Source organism: Erinaceus europaeus, chromosome 1 (assembly GCF_950295315.1).
Source record: "Erinaceus europaeus chromosome 1, mEriEur2.1, whole genome shotgun sequence".
In the NCBI taxonomy this organism is placed as follows: Eukaryota; Metazoa; Chordata; class Mammalia; order Eulipotyphla; family Erinaceidae; genus Erinaceus; species Erinaceus europaeus.
In genome coordinates, this window is record NC_080162.1 from 75,752,935 (window position 1) to 75,770,642 (window position 17,708).

Sequence of the window (17,708 nt, forward strand, 5' to 3'; positions counted from 1 at the left end):
CCACCCGGGAATTTAAGTTTTACAGAAGGTAAGTGCTAGAGGTAAGTCCCAATCTCATGTGCATCCATTTACCAACAGTTGTCCATAGAGCACCTATGGGGCAAGGATAGATAGCATAATGGTTATGCAAAGAGAACCTCATGTCTGAGGCTCCAAAGTCCCAGGTTCCATCCCTTGCACCACCATAAGCTAGAGCTGATCAGTGCTCTGGTAAAAGAAGGAAAGAAAGAAAGAAGAAAGGAAAAAGAAAAGAAAAGAAAAAAACAGGCAGTTGTTCAATCCCTTGCACCACCATAAGCCAGAGCTAATCAGTGCTCTGGTAAAAGAAAGAAAGAGAGAGAGAGAGAGAGAGAGAGAGAGAGAGAGAGAGAGAGAGAGAGAGAAGGAAGGAAGGAAAGAAGGAAAAAGAAAAGAAAAAAACAGGCAGTTGGGTGGTAGCTCAGCGGGTTAAGCGCATGTGGCACAAAGCACAAGGATCAGCATAAGGATCCCGGTTCGAGCCCACCTGCAAGGGCGTCCCTTCACAAACGGTGAGGCAGGTCTGCAGGTGTCTCTTTCTCTCACCCTCTCTGTCTTCCCCTTCTCTCCATTTCTCTTTGTCTTATCTATGAACGACGACATCAATAACAACAATAACTACAACAACAATGAAAAACAAGGGCAACAACAGGGAAAATAAATATTAAAAATATATATTTATATTCAAAAAGAAAAAAACGTAGAGCACATATGAGCTGGCCCCACTCAGGGTGCAAAGTGAACAAAATACAATAGCGGTTGTAATAGGGAAACAAACTATCCCTGCTGTGCTTACATTCCAGGAAGATAGACGGACAAAAACAAGCAAATACAGAGCACCCTGGATAATGCTATGTGAATGGGGGGCAGGAAATTAGAGGTTTGTTATTTTAATGACAAGCAAAGAAGGCTATCTTCTATAAAGGGACATTTGAGCAAAGACCTAAATGTGAAGAAATAAACTCATGACCTTGGGGGTGGCTTAGTGGTTAAAGTATTGGACCATCAAGCATGAAGTCTTGAATTCAATACCTGATGGCACATGTGTTGGAGTGATGTTCTGGTTCTCTCACTCCCTCTAATAAATAAACAAACAAATAAATAAGTAGGAAAGAGTGCTAAACCATAAACATCTAGGGAGCAAAGTCCAGTTGGGAAGAATAACTGCACAGGAGGTCAGAATCTGGAAAACACGGTCAGTGTGGGGAGAGCTAGGGACAGTAGAAGGTGAAGTCATAAAAGGGTTGGGCCCAAGGGACTCTGGGCTTAGGGAAAGACATTGGCTTTTGCCCTGAGTGTGATGGGACCTCATGGGAGGGTTTTAATCAGAGGTGTGTGTGTGTGTGTGTGTGTGTGTGTGTGTGTGTGTGTGTGTAAATGAATGCCCAGCAAATATACTTAAGGTTTATGTGTGTGGGCCAGCAAACAGCTTACTTCCATGACAGTGTGCTACTTTACTTTGTGTGGCCCAGGTTCAAGTCCCACCACTATAAAGGAAACTTTGGTGCTGTGGTCTATTTCATACTCTTTCTGCCTCTGTATAATTTTTTTAAAGATTTCATTTATTTTTATTATTTTTAAAAATATTTATTCCCTTTTGTTGCCCTTGTTGTTTTATTGTTGAAGTTATTGTTGTTGGTATTGATGTCGTTGTTGGATAAGACAGAGAGAAATGGAGAGGAAGGGAAGGCAGAGGGGGAGAGAAAGATAGACCCCTGCAGACCTGTGTCACCGCCTGTGAAGCAACTCTCCTGCAGGTGGGGAGCCGGGGGCTCAAACCCGGATCCTTATGCCGGTCTCACGCTTTGCGCCACCTGCACTTAACCCGCTGCGCCATTGCCTGAGTCCCAGATTTCATTTATTTATTGAGAAAGATAGACGAGTCATCACTTTGGTACATGTGCTGCCAGGTATTGAACTCAGGACCTCATGCTTGAGAGACTGATGTTTTATCATAACACTGTGCCACAGCCCAGATCACACTCTGCTTCTATATTTTAAAAAGATAGATTATATCTTAAATAATATTATATATTATATCTTAATAATAAATAGATATAATAAAATAAATAATAATATGTAAATAGAGCAAGGATCCCTGTTCGATCCCCTGGCTCCCCACCTGCAGGGGAATTGATTCATAAGCAGTGAATCAGGTCTGCAAGTGTGTATCTTTCTCTCCCCCTCCCTGTCTTTCCCTCCTCTCTCAATTTCTCTCTGTCTTATCCAACAGCAACAACAGCAATAACAATAATAACAAGGATAATAAAATGGGGAAAATGGCCTGCAGGAGCAGTGGATTCATAATGCAGCAGGCACGGAGCCCCAGTGATAACCCTGGAGACAAAAAAAAATTTTTTTTTTTAATGTGGCAGGGGTATATAACATAATGGTTATGCAAAGAGACTTTCTTGCCTGAAGTCCAAAGTCACATGTTCAATCCCCCATGCCACCATAAGCCAGAGCTGATCAGTGCTCTGGTAAAAAAATTAATGTTGGACAGATGAGTGGCTGAGCAAATTGTGGTATATATACACAATGGAATACTACTCAGCTGTAAAAAATGGTGACTTCACTGTTTTCAGCCAATCTTGGATGGACCTTGAAAAAATCATGTTGAGTGAAATAAGTCAGAAACAGAAGGATGAATATGGGATAATCTCACTCTCAGGCAGAAGGTGAAAAACAAGATCAGAAAAGAAAACACAAGAACCTGAAATAGAATTGGCATATTGCACCCAAGTAAAAGACTCTGGGGTGGGTGGGTGGGGAGAATACAGGTCCATGAAGGATGATAAATGACATAGTGGGGGTTGTATTGTTAAATGGGAAACTGAGGAATGTTATACATGTACAAACTATTGTATTTACTGTTGAATGTAAAACATTAATTCCCCAATAAAGAAATAAATTTAAAAAAAAAAAGAAAGAAAATTAGTAATAAAATTTACGTAGTCATCTTGGACAATTTAACAACCAATCCTTAAAAGCAGAAATGTAGAAAGCTCTGAGATAGTTTAGTTGGAAGGACACCCACTTTGCATTAACATGACCCAGATTCAAGGTCCCACAAGGGAGTACTAAGAAGGAAGCCTAAGCACTGAGGTCTCCTCTCTGTTCTCTCTGTCTCTATCTCTGTCTAAAAAAAGTCATTTCAGTGGTCTGGGAGGTGGCACAGTGATAAAGCTTTGGACTTTCAAGCATGAGGTCCCGTATTCAATCCCTGGCAGCACATGTGCCAGAGTGATGTCTGGTTCTTTCTCTCTCCTCCAATCTTTCTCATAAATAAATAAAATCTTTTTTTAAAAAAAAAAAGTCAATTCACAGTAATGAAGCCCTTGTACTGACAAAGAAAAAACAAAACAAACAAAAAGTTAGATATGCTTGTACATCTGAACTCAGGGTCTCCTGCAAAGCAGACACTCTCCCAGATGAGCTTTGCGAGTGGTGAAATAGTGCTGCAGGTGTCTCTCTGTATCTCCCTCCCTCTCTATCACCCCCTTCCCTCTCAATTTCTAGGTGTCTATATCCAATAAATAAATAAATATTTTTAAAAGTCTGAAAAAAAAGATTAATACTATAATAGACATTTCAGATATCTGCCTAGGAATAGTAGATCAAGTGCTGCCAAAACACATTTCAGACTTTGTTCAGCAAAAGAACCTCTTCTCACAAGGGCCAGTACACTCTGAGGAGTGCTTTCTGGGCAGTGAACAATAAGGATGTTCCCCAGTCATGTCTTCTATCTTTATTTTATTTTAATGAGTGTGATAGAAAAATAAAAATACAGAGAGGAAGAGAAAGAGGGAGACCTCTGGTTTATGGTGGTACTGAGGACTGAATCTGGGGCTTTGGAGCCTCAGGCATGAAAGTCTTTTGTATAATCTTTATGCCTTCTCCCCAGCCTATATCTCCTACCTTTAAAACTACTAATAGAACAAGGGCAACAAAAGGGAATAAGTAAATATTAAAAAACAAACAAACAAAAAACTACTAATATATGGGTCCTGAAATTAGTGCAGCCAGGAATATTCCTAACCATGACCACAGAATGTGAGCTCAGACCCACAGGGATGCAGAAGTTATATAGGCTCCTGTGCTGAATATGGGCCCCAGATCAGATTGATGGGGTTTACAGTTAACAATAATTATATACTTTTCCCATAGTTGGGAGCTGCCCTCTTCCTTGATCCAGCTTTCTAGTCCTTTTTACAACTATGACACCATTTCCCAAGACAATAACCTGGGTCCATCCACCTGCATATTAGCTGTCAGGCTCAGGCAAAAACTAGTAAAGTCATGGGCCCATTGGAATATACCTAAAATAGACCTATTAGTTTTTTCCAAAACGGAGACCGCAAATCTTCATCTGCAATATTCCAGCCTTTAGGTTCATGATTAGTCAACAGTTTGATCTGCTTTATATCTTAATGCTTTTTTAGCCACCAGGTTTCATATGCTACCATGATGCCAACCTGACTTCCCTGGGCAGACTACCATACCCATGTGTCCTGGAGCCCCGCCTCCCCAGAGCCCTGCCCCACTAGGGAAAGAGAGAGACAGGCTGGGAATATGGATTGAACTGCCAATGCCCATATTCATCAGGGAAGCAATTACAGAAGCCAGACCTTCCACCTTCTGCACCCCATAATGATCCTGGGTCCATATTCCCAGAGGGATAAAGAATAGGAAAACTGGGAGTCCGGGCTGTAGCGCAGCGGGTTAAGCGCAGGTGGCGCAAAGCACAAGGACCGGCATAAAGATCCCGGTTCCAACCCCGGCTCCCCACCTGCAGGGGAGTCCCTTCACAGGCTGTGAAGCAGGTCTGCAGGTGTCTATCTTTCTCTCCTCCTCTCTGCCTTCTCCTCCTCTCTCCATTTCTCTCTGTCCTATCCAACAACAACAACAACAATAATAACTACAACAATAAAACAACAAGGGCAACAAAAGGGAATAAATAAATAAAATAAATATTTTAAAAAATTTAAAAAAAAAGAATAGGAAAACTATCAAGGGAGGCAATGGGGTATGGAGCTCTTGGGGTGGGCATTGTGTTGAAATGTACCTCTCTTATCCTATGATCTTGTCAATATTTCCATTTTATAAATAAAAATTATATAAATTTAAAAAACTATTAATATAGGGGGCCAGGTGGTAGCACAGCTGGTTATGCACACAGGGGTGAAGCACAAGGACCAGTGAGCATAATGACCCTGGTTCAAGCCCCAAGCTCCCCACCTGAAGGGGGATCACTTCACAAGTGGTGAAGCAGGTCTGCAGATGTTTTTCTTTCCTCCTCTCTGTCTTTCCCTCCTCTCTCAATTACTTTCTATCCTATCCAATAACAACAACAATAATAACAATAATGATATAAACAATAAGGGCAACAAAACGGGGGGAAAGCCTCCAGGAGCAGTGGATTTGTAGAGCAGGCATTGAGCGTCAGCAATAACACTGGAGGCCAGAAAAAAAAAAAAAAACTATTAATATCTTCTCAGGCAACTCAATTTAGGAATAGTATTACAGTTACTGCTAATGATGAATAATTTAAACCTTGATTTCTTTTTTAAATTTTTTTATTATCTTTATTTATTGGATAGAGACAGCCAGAAATCAAGAGGGAAGGGGGTGGTAGAGAGGGAGAGAGATAGAGAGACACCTGCAGCCCTGCTTCACCACTTGCAAAGCTTTCCCCTTGCAGGTGGGAACTGGGGGCTCGAACCCAGGTTTTTGCGCATTGTAATAGGTGCGCTCAACCAGGTGCGCCATCACCTGGCCCCTAAACCTTCATTTCTTTGCTATCTGGAAAGAGGGGAATTAAATGTCATCTATAAAAGGACTTGGGAGGTGACTTAGTGCATAAAATGTTTTACTCTTAAGCATGAGGTTCTGAGTTCAAGTCCCAACATCCCTTATGTCAGAGCGATGTTCTAGTTCTCTGAACAAATAAATAGTAGTAATAGTAGTAATAAATTATAGTCTATAGGTACAGTCTATTGCAGAATAGAGGGTTTTAGTGCTTTCCATTCATGGCAGACACTGAAAAATGCTTTACTCATATTTGATTGTATTAATAACCTGTCTGCTGGAAACTTTCCAGCAAATCCATTTCCTGAGGTCTATATCATCTGGACTTTTCCCTTCTCCCCCACATTTCATCCTTTTCTCTATACTCCTCAGCAGGATAGCATCCCCTCAGCTTCTCTGCGAACTGTATTTGTGCTGCAGTACCTCAGCAAGAGCTGTTCATACTCCCCTTCGTTTGGCTCAACTGCTGGTGCCCATCCTGTGCCCAGGGAACTTTTCTCAGGTTCTAGGAATGAATTAATCTTTCCTCTGATCCTACCCTGTCCTTCTCTTCTTCTCATTTAACACAATTGTAATCTTGTAACTGCTCCTGAAACAAATTCAAGTGCTCTCTCTTTCTTTTCACTCATAAACTGTAAATAGTCACTGTGGCAAGTAAACCTTTCCACAGGGGAGGGAGCTGGGTGGTTGAAACCACTGCTTGGTATTAGATTTCAGGTCTCAGGGTATTTCCTGGCAGTATGACTGGACAATTACTCAGCTTTGTGTGCCTCAGTCTGTCCACATGTGAACTGGAGATAGTCTGTCTGTCTCTCTCTCTCTCTCGTTCTTTCCAAAGCTCTGCTCAGTTCTGGTTTATGGTGGTATGGGGGGGTTGAACCTGGGAATTTAGAGGCTCAGGCATGACAGTCTCCTTGCTTAACCAGTATGCTATCTCCCAGGTTTGATCCAGAGTAATGCTCTGATTATCTTCCTGCACTATCATCCCCAAATTAAAAAAAAAAAAAGTAAGTATTAAAAACAAATGCATGGGGAGTCGGGTGGTAGCTTAGTGGGTTAAGCGCACATGGTGCAAAGCGCAAGGACTGCTGTAAGGACCTGGGTTGGAGCCCCCCCCCCAACCCCCCCGCTCCCCACCTGCAGGGGAGTCGCTTCACAGGTGGTGAAGCAGGTCTGCAGGTGTCTATCTTTCTCTCCCCCTCTCCGTCTTCCCCTCCTCTCTCCATTTCTTTCTGTCCTATCCAACAATGATGACATCAATAATAATTACAACAATAATAACTACAACAACAACAAAAAAAGACAAGGGCAAAAAAAGGAAAATAAATATAAAAAAATGCATGGAAATAATCCATTATAGTCCCTCCCCCACAGTATTCTCTAGATAACTATTACTAACACATGTATTTAATCACCACTAATGAATAATACCTGGCCAGACTCTGTACTTTTTTTTTATATTTATTTTTATTTATTTATTCCCTTTTGTTGCCCTTGTTGTTTTATTGTTGTAGTTATTATTGTTGTCATTGTTGTTGGATAGGACAGAGAGAAATGGAGAGGGGAGGGGGAAGACAGAGAGAGGGAGAGAAAGATAGACACCTGCAGACCTGTTTCACCGCTTGTGAAGCGACACCCCTGCAGGTGGGGAGCCAGGGCTTGAACCAGGATCCTTATGCGGGTCCTTGTGCTTAGCGCCACCTGCGCTTAACCCACTGTGCTACAGCCCGACTCCCTGTACTTTTTTTAAAAATTATTATTTATTTTCATGTTTGTTGCCCTTGTTTTATTGTTGTTGTAGATGTCGTCGTTGAGTGGATAGGACAGAGAGAAACGGAGAGAAGAGGGAAGACAGAGAGGGGGGCGAGAAAGACATCTGCAGACCTGCTTCACCACTTGTGAAGCGACTCCCCTGCAGGTGGGGAGCCTGGGCTCGAACCTGGATTCTTACAGGGGTCCTTGCACTTTGCTCCACATGTGCTTAAGCTTTGCTCCACGTGTGGTGTGCTTAATCCACTCAGCTACCGACCAACCCCCGACTGTGCACTTTTTTAACCAGGTAACTTTAAGGCAAATACTTCAACAGATTATTTTAAGGGTTAGAAAAGCAGAAAATAATACTTCTTCTTGGTCAACTGATGTAGAAAGATGTCTGGACTGTTAGAAATGAAAGCTAAGTGCGCCCAGAGGTGGTGCAGTGGATGAAGCACTGGACTCTCAAGCATGAGGTCCGGAATTCAACCCCGGCAGCACATGTACCCGTGTGATGTCTGGTTCTTTCTTTCTCTCCTCCTATCATTCTCATTAATAAATAAATAAATCATTAAAAAAAAAAAAGAAAGCTAATTGGTTCCCAGTTCAATCTCTAGCACCACATATACTGGAGTGGTCTGTGGTGTTTGTTAGTTTGTTTCTTTCTCTTTTTTCACCCCTCACAATTTTCTCTGGCTAGCTAGAATGAAATAAGAAAAAAAATAGGGTGGGGGTATAGCATAATGGTTATGCAAAGAGACTTTCATGCCTGAGGCTCTCAAGTCCCAGGTTCAATCCCCTACACCACCAAAAGCCAGAGCTGAGCAGTGCTCTGGTTAAGAAGGACATCAATCAATCAATCAATCAATCTAGGGCCAGGCGGTGGTCTCCATCTGCAGTGGGAAAGCTTTGCAAGTGGTGAAACAGTGCTGCAGGTGTCTCTCTGTCTCTTTTCCTCTCAGTTTCTGGCTTCTCTTTCCAATAAATAAATAAGTAAAGATCATTAAAAAAAAAATCCAACTTAAAAAAACAGTAAATCTTGTGGTCCAGGATGTGGCACAGTGGATAAAGCATTGGACTCTCAAACATGAGGTCCTGAGTTCAATCCCCAGTAGCACATGCACCAGGGTGATACCTGGTTCTTTCTCTCTCCTCTTATGTTTCATATTAATAAATAAATAAAATCTTTAAAAAATATAGTAAATCTTGTGCTCGCTTCGGCAGCACATACACTAAAATTGGAACAATACAAAGATTAGCATGGCCCCTTCGCAAGGATGACACTCAAATTCCCGAAGTGTTCCATATTTTTATAACTACGATAAAGAACAAGGGAAACAAAAGGAAATAGATAAATATTTTTTTTAATCTTTAAAAAATAAATAAATTTTTGTTAAAACATTTTTATTTATTTATATCTATTATTGGGTAGAAAGAGTGCGAGGGGTGGGAGAGATAGGAAGGGAAAGAGACAGAGAGACACTTGCAGCCCTACTTCACCATTCACAAAGCTTTTCCCCTGCAGGTGGGGACCAGGGACTTGAAACTGGGTCCTTGCACACTGTAATGTGTGCGCTTAGCCAGGTGTGCCATCGCCTGGCCCCTAAAAAAAAATCTTAAAAAGAAAGAAAGAAAGGGTGAGGATAGATAGTATATGGTTATGCAAAGAGACTCTCATGCCTGAGGCTCCAAAGTTCCAGGTTTAACCCCTCATACCACCATAAGCCAGAGCTGAGCAGAGCTCTGGTTAGAAAGAAAGAAAGAAAGAAGAAAGAAAGAAAGAAAGAAAGAAAAGAAGGAAGAAAGAAACTGAAAAGTAAGATCCCTGGCTTTCCTACAGAGCCAGAGCTGAGCTGTGCTGGAGGGGGGGAAAAGTGAAAAGAGAGCAAGTTTCTGCAAGACTCTCATGCCTGAGGCTCTGAGATCCCAGGTTCAATCCCCAACCACCAGAGTTGAGAAGTGCTCTGGAAAGGAAGGGGGGGGGGGTTGGGGGAGAGAAAGACAGAAATGGAAAGTGAGCAGGCACTTTGCAAATGAAGATGGCCCATAATGACACTGCTAATAAGATTGAGTACTTTACAATAGGGTACTTTCACAAACAAAGTCTCCGCAGTCAGTCCTGCAAGTAATCATTACTATTATTATTATTAGTAGTATTTCAGTGGGAAGGGGAGGTTGACTTAGGCTCAAACCCCTTAGCATAGCACTCTAGGAGTGTGGGTGGGCTAGAGCTGAGAGTCCTAACCCCCCCCCCCCAGCAGTCTGGGCAGTCTGGACTCATCTTGCAGAGTCTCTGCTTTCTTGTCTATAAAATGGGATTCATCCTAGTGGACTTGGCTTGTAGACCTAGAGGTGAGCTGGTCTTGTTATGGCAGCTCTGAGGACAATGTTACATAACTCCCCCAGGGGTTTGCTCACCTCTGTACCTGCCAAGAGCTGGGCAGTTAGGAAAGCAGTGCAGCAGGTGTTCATCATCATTAACAATGTCTTTAAAAGTGATCATTTTTATTAATTATTGTTGCCTCCAGGGTTATTGCTGGGGCTTGGTGCCTACACTAAAAATCCACTGCTCCTGGAGGCCATTTTTTCCTTTAAAAAATTTTTTTTTATTGGATAGGACAGAGAGAAATTGAGAGAGGAGGGGGAGAGAAAGACCTCCTTCACCGCTTGTGAAGAGACCCCCCCCACCTGCAGGTGGGTAGCCAGGGGCTTGAACTGGGATCCTTGTACTTCCTACTATGTGTGCTTAACCCAGTGTGTTACCACCCATCCCCTTATTATTATTTATTTAATATACTTTTTTCCCCACCAGAGCAATACTCAACTGGTATCAGGGACTGACCTGGGACCTCTGATTCTCAGGCATGAAAGTCTTTTGCATAACCATTATGTTAACTCCTGCCCAAACCCCTTTTTAATTTATTGATATTTAACAAGCACGTGTGTGTATTCCTTGTGCCAGGAACTGTTGGATATGCCTTATAGCTATTAATTCACAATATCTCACAAAACCCATGAAGGGGAGTCATGTGGTAGCACAGCAGGTTAAGCGCACATAGCTCAAGGACCAGCTTAAGGATCCCGGTTCGAGGCCCCGGCTCCCCACTTGCAGGGGAGACGCTTCACAGGCAGTGAAGCAGGTCTGCAGGTATCTATCTTTCTCTCCCCCTGTCTGTCTCCCCTCCTTTCTCCATTTTTCTCTGTCCTATCTAACAACAATGACATCAATAATAACAATAATAATAGCTATAATAACAATGAAAAACAGCAAGGGTAACAAAAGGGTAAATAAAAAATAAAAAAAACACGAAGTAGGCAATATCAATACCTTCCTTTCCTAGAAAGATTAAGAAATTGAGGTGCCTAGGTAATAAAAATCCCAGTAGGATATCAGTCCAATTCAGGTGTCACTTCAGATCATTTACATGGCCAGCAATGACCTATTAAACACCACCCAATCTACTTTATTCAGGCCTCCTGCCATCAGGTCCTGCCATCCTTTGCCTGGGTGCTCAAGCTAACATCCTCAGGGCATCTTTGATGTCACTCTGCCCTTCAGAGCCACTGGAACCATTTGGCTCAACTTCTACAGTTTGTCTACTTCTGATGCTCCCATATCAATCTAGTTTCTTAGATGAGTTATCAACCATCAGTCTCTTTCCAGTAACCTCTCAGCAACTATGGCCTGGTTGAAACATCTGGGTCAGGTCATGTTTCAAATGGTGAAATCCAAAGTCTCCACCATGTTTTATTAGGCTTGGAAGACCTGGCCTCTGTTATTCTATCCTGCCTATTCCCCCATTCCATCACTGTTCTGGCCAGGCTGACCACCTGCCACATACCCCCCCCCCCCCATCCTACCCCAGGTTGAGTCTTGTCTGGGGTCTTTCTCTAATGATATCACAAGTTTCCTGTTTTGCTTCTTCCCAATAGTTATCAGTATCGGATATTCTCTTATCTGTTTTTTTTTTTAACTTACTGTATAGAGACAGAGAGAAATGGACAGAGAAGTAAGAAGTAGAGCGAAAGAGAGACCATTGCAGACTTGCTCCATTACTTCCATCCTGCAGGTGGGGACCTGGGACTTGAATCTGAGACCTTGCTTATTGTAACTTGCACTCTACCAAGTGTGGCACCACCCAGCTCCCATTATTTTTTTAAGGTTTATTTATGAATAAGAAAGAGAGAGGATGGGAATGTAAATTGGTCCAACTTCTGTGGAGAACAGTCTGGAGAACTCTCAGAAGGCTAGAAATGGACCTACCCTATGATCCTGCAATTCCTTTCCTGGAGATAGATCCTAAGGAACCCAACACACCCATCCAAAAAGATCTGTGTACACATATGTTCTTGGCAGCACAATTTGTAATAACCAAAACCTGGAAGCAACCCAGGTGTCCAACAACAGATGAGTGGCTGAGCAAGTTGTGGTATATATATAATGAAATACTATTCAGCTATGAAAAATGGTGACTGACTTCGCTGTTTCCAGCCGATCTTGGATGGACCTTGAAAAACTCATGTTAAGTGAAATAAGTCAGAAACAGAAGGATGAATATGGGATGATCTCACTCTCAGGCAGAAGTTGAAAAACAAGATCAGAAAAGAAAACACAAGTAGGGGCCGGGTGGTGGCGCACCTAGTTGAGCGCACATGTTGCAGTGCACAAGGACCCGGGTTCGAGCCCCCGGTCCCCACCTGCAGATGGAAAGCTTTGCAAGTGGTGAGGCAGGGCTGCAGGTGTCTCTCTATCTCTCTCCCTCTCTATCTGCCCTACCCTCTCGATTTCTGACTGTCTCTATCCAATAAATAAAGATAATAATAATAAAAAAAAGAAAACACAAGTAGAACCTGAACTGGAATTGGTGTATCGCACCAAAGTAAAAGACCCTGAGGTGGGTGAGTGGGGAGAATACAGGTCCAAGAAGGATGACAGAGGACCTAGTGGGGGTTGTATTGTTATATGGAAAACTGGGAAATGTTATGCATGTACAAACTATTATATTTACTGTTGAATGTAAAACATTAATTTCCCAATAAAGAAATTTAAAAAAAAAGAAAGAAAAGAAAGAGGAAGAATCATCACTCTAGGGAGTCGGGCTGTAGCGCAGCGGGTTAAGCGCAGGTGGCGCAAAGCACAAGGACCGGCATAAGGATCCCGGTTCGAACCCCGGCTCCCCACCTGCAGGGGAGTCGCTTCACAGGCGGTGAAGCAGGTCTGCAGGTGTCTATCTTTCTCTCCTCCTCTCTGCCTTCCCCTCCTCTCTCCATTTCTCTCTCTCCTATCCAACAACGACAACAACAATAATAACTACAACAATAAAAAAAAAACAAAACAAGGGCAACAAAAGGGAATAAATAAATAAAATAAATATTTAAAAAAATTCATAAAAAAAAGAATCATCACTCTGGCACACATGATGCTGGGGATCAGACTCAGCACCTCATGCATATGAGTACAGCACTTTACCATTGGGGCCACTATTTATTATTGTTTAAAATATTTATTTATGGGACTGGGTGGTGGTGTACTTGGTTGAGCACACATGTTACAAAGTACGAAGACCCAGGTTTAAGCCCCCGGTCCCCACCTGCAGGGGGAAAACTTCATGAGTGGTGAAATAGGTCTGCAGGTGTCTCTCTGTCTCTCTTCCACTCTATCTTCCCCTTCCCTCTCAATTTCTGGCTGTCTCCATCCAATAAATAAATAAAGATAATAAAAATTTATTTACTTAAAATATCTATTTTTAAAGAGAGAGAGAGAGCAGAGCACTACTTAGGTCTGGCTTATAGTGTGTGGCTCAGGGTATGGAAATCTGCCATGATATTTTCCTGACCCTTTTTGTTTATTTATGTTTGTTGTTTGATACACCCCAGCCAGTTTGTAAGTCCTCCACCAGCCCTCCTAGTTGAATTCCAAGCTAGGTGCTAGCCAATGAGCAGGTGCTCAGTCAAGGTCAGACCACACAGCACATGTTTCCTCTCTACTCTGAGTTTCAGTCTCATCTAGTCACCTCAACTATCACCCCCACTCCTTCCTGCTCTAAATCCTCAAGCAGTGAAAATAGAGCTCAAATCAAAGTAAATATAACCAATGAACTTTGCAAACTAGAAATTTCTGTTCACCGGGGAGGCATGTGACTTTTTCTTTTTAAAGATTTTATTTATTTATTAATGAGAAAGCTAGGAGGAGAGACAAAGAACCAGACATCATTCTAGTACATGTGCTGCTGGGGATTAAACTCTGGACCTCAGGCTTAAGAATCCTGATCTATATCTACTGCACCATCTTCCGGACCACCCTTTCTTTCTTTTTCTTTTACTTTCTCTGTTTTCTTTTCTTTTTTAGTTTTTTTTTTAATATTTATTTTATTTATTTATTCCCTTTTGTTGCCCTTGTTGTTTTTTTAAATTTTCTTCTTATTATTTTTTAAATATTTATTTATTCCCTTTTGTTGCCCTTGTTGTTTTATTGTTGTAGTTATTATTGTTGTTGTCATTGTTGGATAGGACAGAGAGAAATGGAGAGAGGAGGGGAAGACAGAGAGGAGGAGAGAAAGATAGACACCTGCAGACCTGCTTCACCGCCTGTGAAGCGACTCCCCTGCAGGTGGGGAGCCGGGGTTCGAACCGGGATCCTTATGCCGGTCCTTGTGCTTTGCGCCACCTGCGCTTAACCCGCTGCGCTACAGCCCGACTTTTTTAGTTTTTTTAAAAATATTTATTTATTCCCTTTTGTTGCCTTTGTTGTTTTATTGTTGTAGTTATTGTTGTTGTTGGTTTTTAAATTTCTTTAAAAATTTTTTATATTTATTTATTTTCCCTTTTGTTGCCCTTGTTTTTCATTGTTGTAGCTATTATTACTGTTGTTATTGTGCATGACAGATGGAAATGTAGAGAGGAGGGGAAGACAGAGAGGAGGAGAGAAAGAGACACCTGCAGACCTACTCACTGCCTGTTAATTGACTACCTTAGTAGTCCCTTCACAGGCTCGAACTGGGATGCTTAAGCCAGTCCTTGTGCTTTGTGCCACATGTGCTAAACCCTCTGTGCTACCGCCCGACTCCCTGATGTCCTTGTTGGATAGGACAGAGAGGAGGGGAAAACAGAGGGGGGAGAGAGAGATAGATACCTGCAGACCTGAAGCAACTCCCTTGTAGGTGGGGAGCCTGGGGCTGGAACCGGGATCCTTACATTGGTCCTTGCGCTTTGTGCCACCTGAGCTTAACCTGCTGCGCTACTGCCCGACTCCCACTTTCTCTGTTTTTTTACCTCACCTCTCCAATACATTTAAAAAATTAATTAGTTATTCTTCCCTTTTGTTGCCCTTGTTTTTTTTTTATTGTTGTTGTAGTTATTGATGTCGTCGTTGTTAGATAGGACAGAGAGAAATAGACAGAGGAGGGGAAGACAGAGAGGGAGAGAGAAAGACACCTGCAGACCTGCTCCACCGCCTGTGATGCGACTCCCCTGCAGGTGAGGAGCCAATTGTTAGAACCAGTCCTTGTGCTTCACTCCAAGTGCACTTAACCCGCTGCGCTTTATTTATTTATTTATTTATTTTAACTTGAGAACTGTTCAGTTCTAGTTTATGGTAGTGTGGGACTTTGGAGCATCAGACTTGAGAGTCTCTTTGCAAAATCATTATGCTATCTACCCCCACTTCCTTCCTTTCTTTCTCTCTCCAGTCTCTCTTACTAGAAGTGTTAATTAATTAATGAGAAAGAGATAGAAGGTTAGAGTGCAGTGAGGGAGGAGACAGACAAGACAGGCCTGGAAAAATACCGGCTCTTTTTTTTTTTTTTTTTTTTTCCAGAGCACTGCTCAGCTCTGGCTTATGGTGGTGTGGGGAATTGAACCTGGGAATTTGGAGCTTCAGGCACAAGAGTCTCTTTGCATAACCAAAATACCAACTCTTATAGGACACTGTAGGCCATTATGCTTACACATTAATTGAGCATTTACTGCATATGAGACATAGGGAAATAGCCAGTAGCAGGCTGAGATGTGTATAAGTATAAATACCAGCTACAGTGCCCTAAGTACTAGGCGGAGCTGTTTTTTATAAGTCAATGTTTTTAAAGGCCAGGCAGGGGCTGGAGAGATAGCATATAGTTACACAAAAAGACTTTCATGCCTGAGGCACCCAAGGTCCCAGGTTCAGTCCCCAGCACTTCCTTAAGTCAGACCCGAGTAATATTCTGGTTTAAAAAAATGTATCTATGTAATAATAAAAAGGTTAGCTAGGTGAGAGCTGCTAACAGAATGGTCCTTCGCTTGTTATATCATGTCGGCCTGTCCACCAGAGGACCCAGGCAGCCAAGGGCCTTCTTTCCCTCCTTGTCCCCCATCCATCCCCTCAAGATGGCTGACAAAAATGGAGCATGGTGGTAGGAGTCTCTCAAGGATGCTGAGTGTGACTGGCTATGGCACTGCGTATGGGGGGCCAAGGTGGGGGGAGCATGCTGTGTGACTCCACTGGGGTTGCTTCCCACTCTGGGACCCCACCTCCAGACGTTAGTGTATGTGCCAGGGTACCAGGCCAGGAAAGGGGCCCCAGGAAGAATTTCCAGTGTTGGGGGCAGGGGGGGGCCGTTATATCTGCAAGCTCCCTGTTTAGGGCTTGCAGTCTAGGAGGGAGATTTAGCAGACAGTGGGGGGCAGTGGGGAGGGGGCAGGAGGCCGCGCCTGTGGAGGAGGGGCGGCGGGGAGGCTCCGGAGTGATTTCAAATTTCCCTCCTCCCCTCCCCCCAGGGCACCCCCCCACCCCCGCGCCCCGGCCCGGCTCTGAGTGGCTGCGGCTGCTGCGCCCCCGGGCGGGGGCGGGGCGAGTGCCGGCCGGGGTTACAAGGGGACTCGGTACCGCCCCCTCCCCACCCACTCCCGCTGCCCGGTCCATGCAGTGCGGCTTCCCGGTTACAGCCGCCCCGGGCCCCGCGGCCGCAGCCCGCGTGGACGCTCCTAGCGCCCCCCGGCGGACTGCCGGCCCCGGCACAGGCAGGCGGCGAGCGGCCGCCGCACCGGGCCGGCAGCGCGGGGGTTAAACGCCCAAGTAAACGTAGCGGCCGATCGGCGCCGGAGATTCGCGAGCCCGGCTCCCTGTGCCGCCGCCCGCCGCCGCCGCCCGCCCAGACCCACGGCTCCACTCCGGAGCCGCGCCCGAGCCAGGCTCCCGGCAGGTGAGCAGCCGGGCTCCGGGAAGGCTCCCCCGCGCCCTGGCGGGTGCGTAGGTTGGTGGGGGAGGGGACCGCGGCGGGTCCCGGGACAGCCAGGCAGGACTTTAAGAGGGAGGCGGCTCCCGGCTGGCTGTAGAAGCGGGGTTTGGGGTGAGGGGGCAGAAGAGAGGTTCCTGGCCACTTGGGGACAGCCTGCCCAGGAGAACAAAGTGGGGCGAGGGGGCGAGGGGTCCGGTGCACTCCGTGGACTAGGGCTGCTGCTTCGTTACAGTCCAGACTCCAAGGAGAGTGGTTGGTTTGCAGCGAGGGATGGGGCTGCCCTCCGGGATCGCAAAAGGCAGAAACCATCGTCGGCAGACAAGCGGGGCAACGCGCGGCTCCTTCGCGGGGTGCAGTGCGCTTACTGAGCGGCTGTTGGAGACGGGGTGGTGGGTGCGGTGCGAGAGAGTGCGGGGCTGGGCCGCGCAGGTGGGCGTCCCGCTCAGCCTTGGGGGCAGGCGGGGAGGCAGACTTAGCACCAGATACTCCTTAATCTCAGGTGTATGGGGTGCGGGCGGAGGCGAGCAGGTGGCCCTGGGTGTCCGCGTGTGTCACACAGTGCCTTCTCCAGAGGGCTGGGCAGGGGGGTGCCGTATGCCCCGCGGAGCGGCTGCTTGCTGCCTGCACACCTGGCTGGAGTTGATCCCGCCCCGCGAGGCGCCGCCCTGCCCCCGCCACGCCGCCTGCCCTGGGGGCTCACTTTCCAGTTTGATCCCTCTTCCGGGGTGAAACTTCCCACTTGCCAATCGCGAAAACTGAGGCCGCTAAACTTCCTCGTTAATTGGAATGCATGTTTCCCGTGCAGATGTTGACTAGCTTGCGTGTGTGCACGTGTGTGCACGCGTGTATTAGGGTGTTCCACCTGACGGGAAGAGAGCAAGGCGGGAAAGACTGCAGGAGAATTTAGCAACTGCA

At 44.9% G+C, this 17,708-nt stretch overlaps 1 protein-coding gene and 1 non-coding gene across 5 annotated transcripts in view; both read left to right on the forward strand.

The window, feature by feature from the left end:
* Positions 1-8,786: 8,786 nt before the first annotated feature.
* Positions 8,787-8,890, forward strand: LOC132542726 (U6 spliceosomal RNA). The gene has a single exon (XR_009553701.1). It is a non-coding gene; the product is annotated as a U6 spliceosomal RNA (small nuclear RNA).
* Positions 8,891-16,143: 7,253 nt separating this feature from the next.
* The window catches only part of DNMT3B (DNA methyltransferase 3 beta), a 37,526-nt gene continuing 35,961 nt past the window's right edge, over positions 16,144-17,708 (forward strand). For 2 of the 4 annotated variants that reach the window (XM_060188359.1, XM_060188366.1), the window contains exon 1: positions 16,149-16,757. The gene's annotated coding sequence lies outside the window, so the exon portion shown is untranslated. Of the gene's footprint in view, positions 16,758-17,708 lie in introns of all 4 variants that reach the window. The other 2 variants (XM_060188381.1, XM_060188376.1) reach the window with 2 other exon arrangements.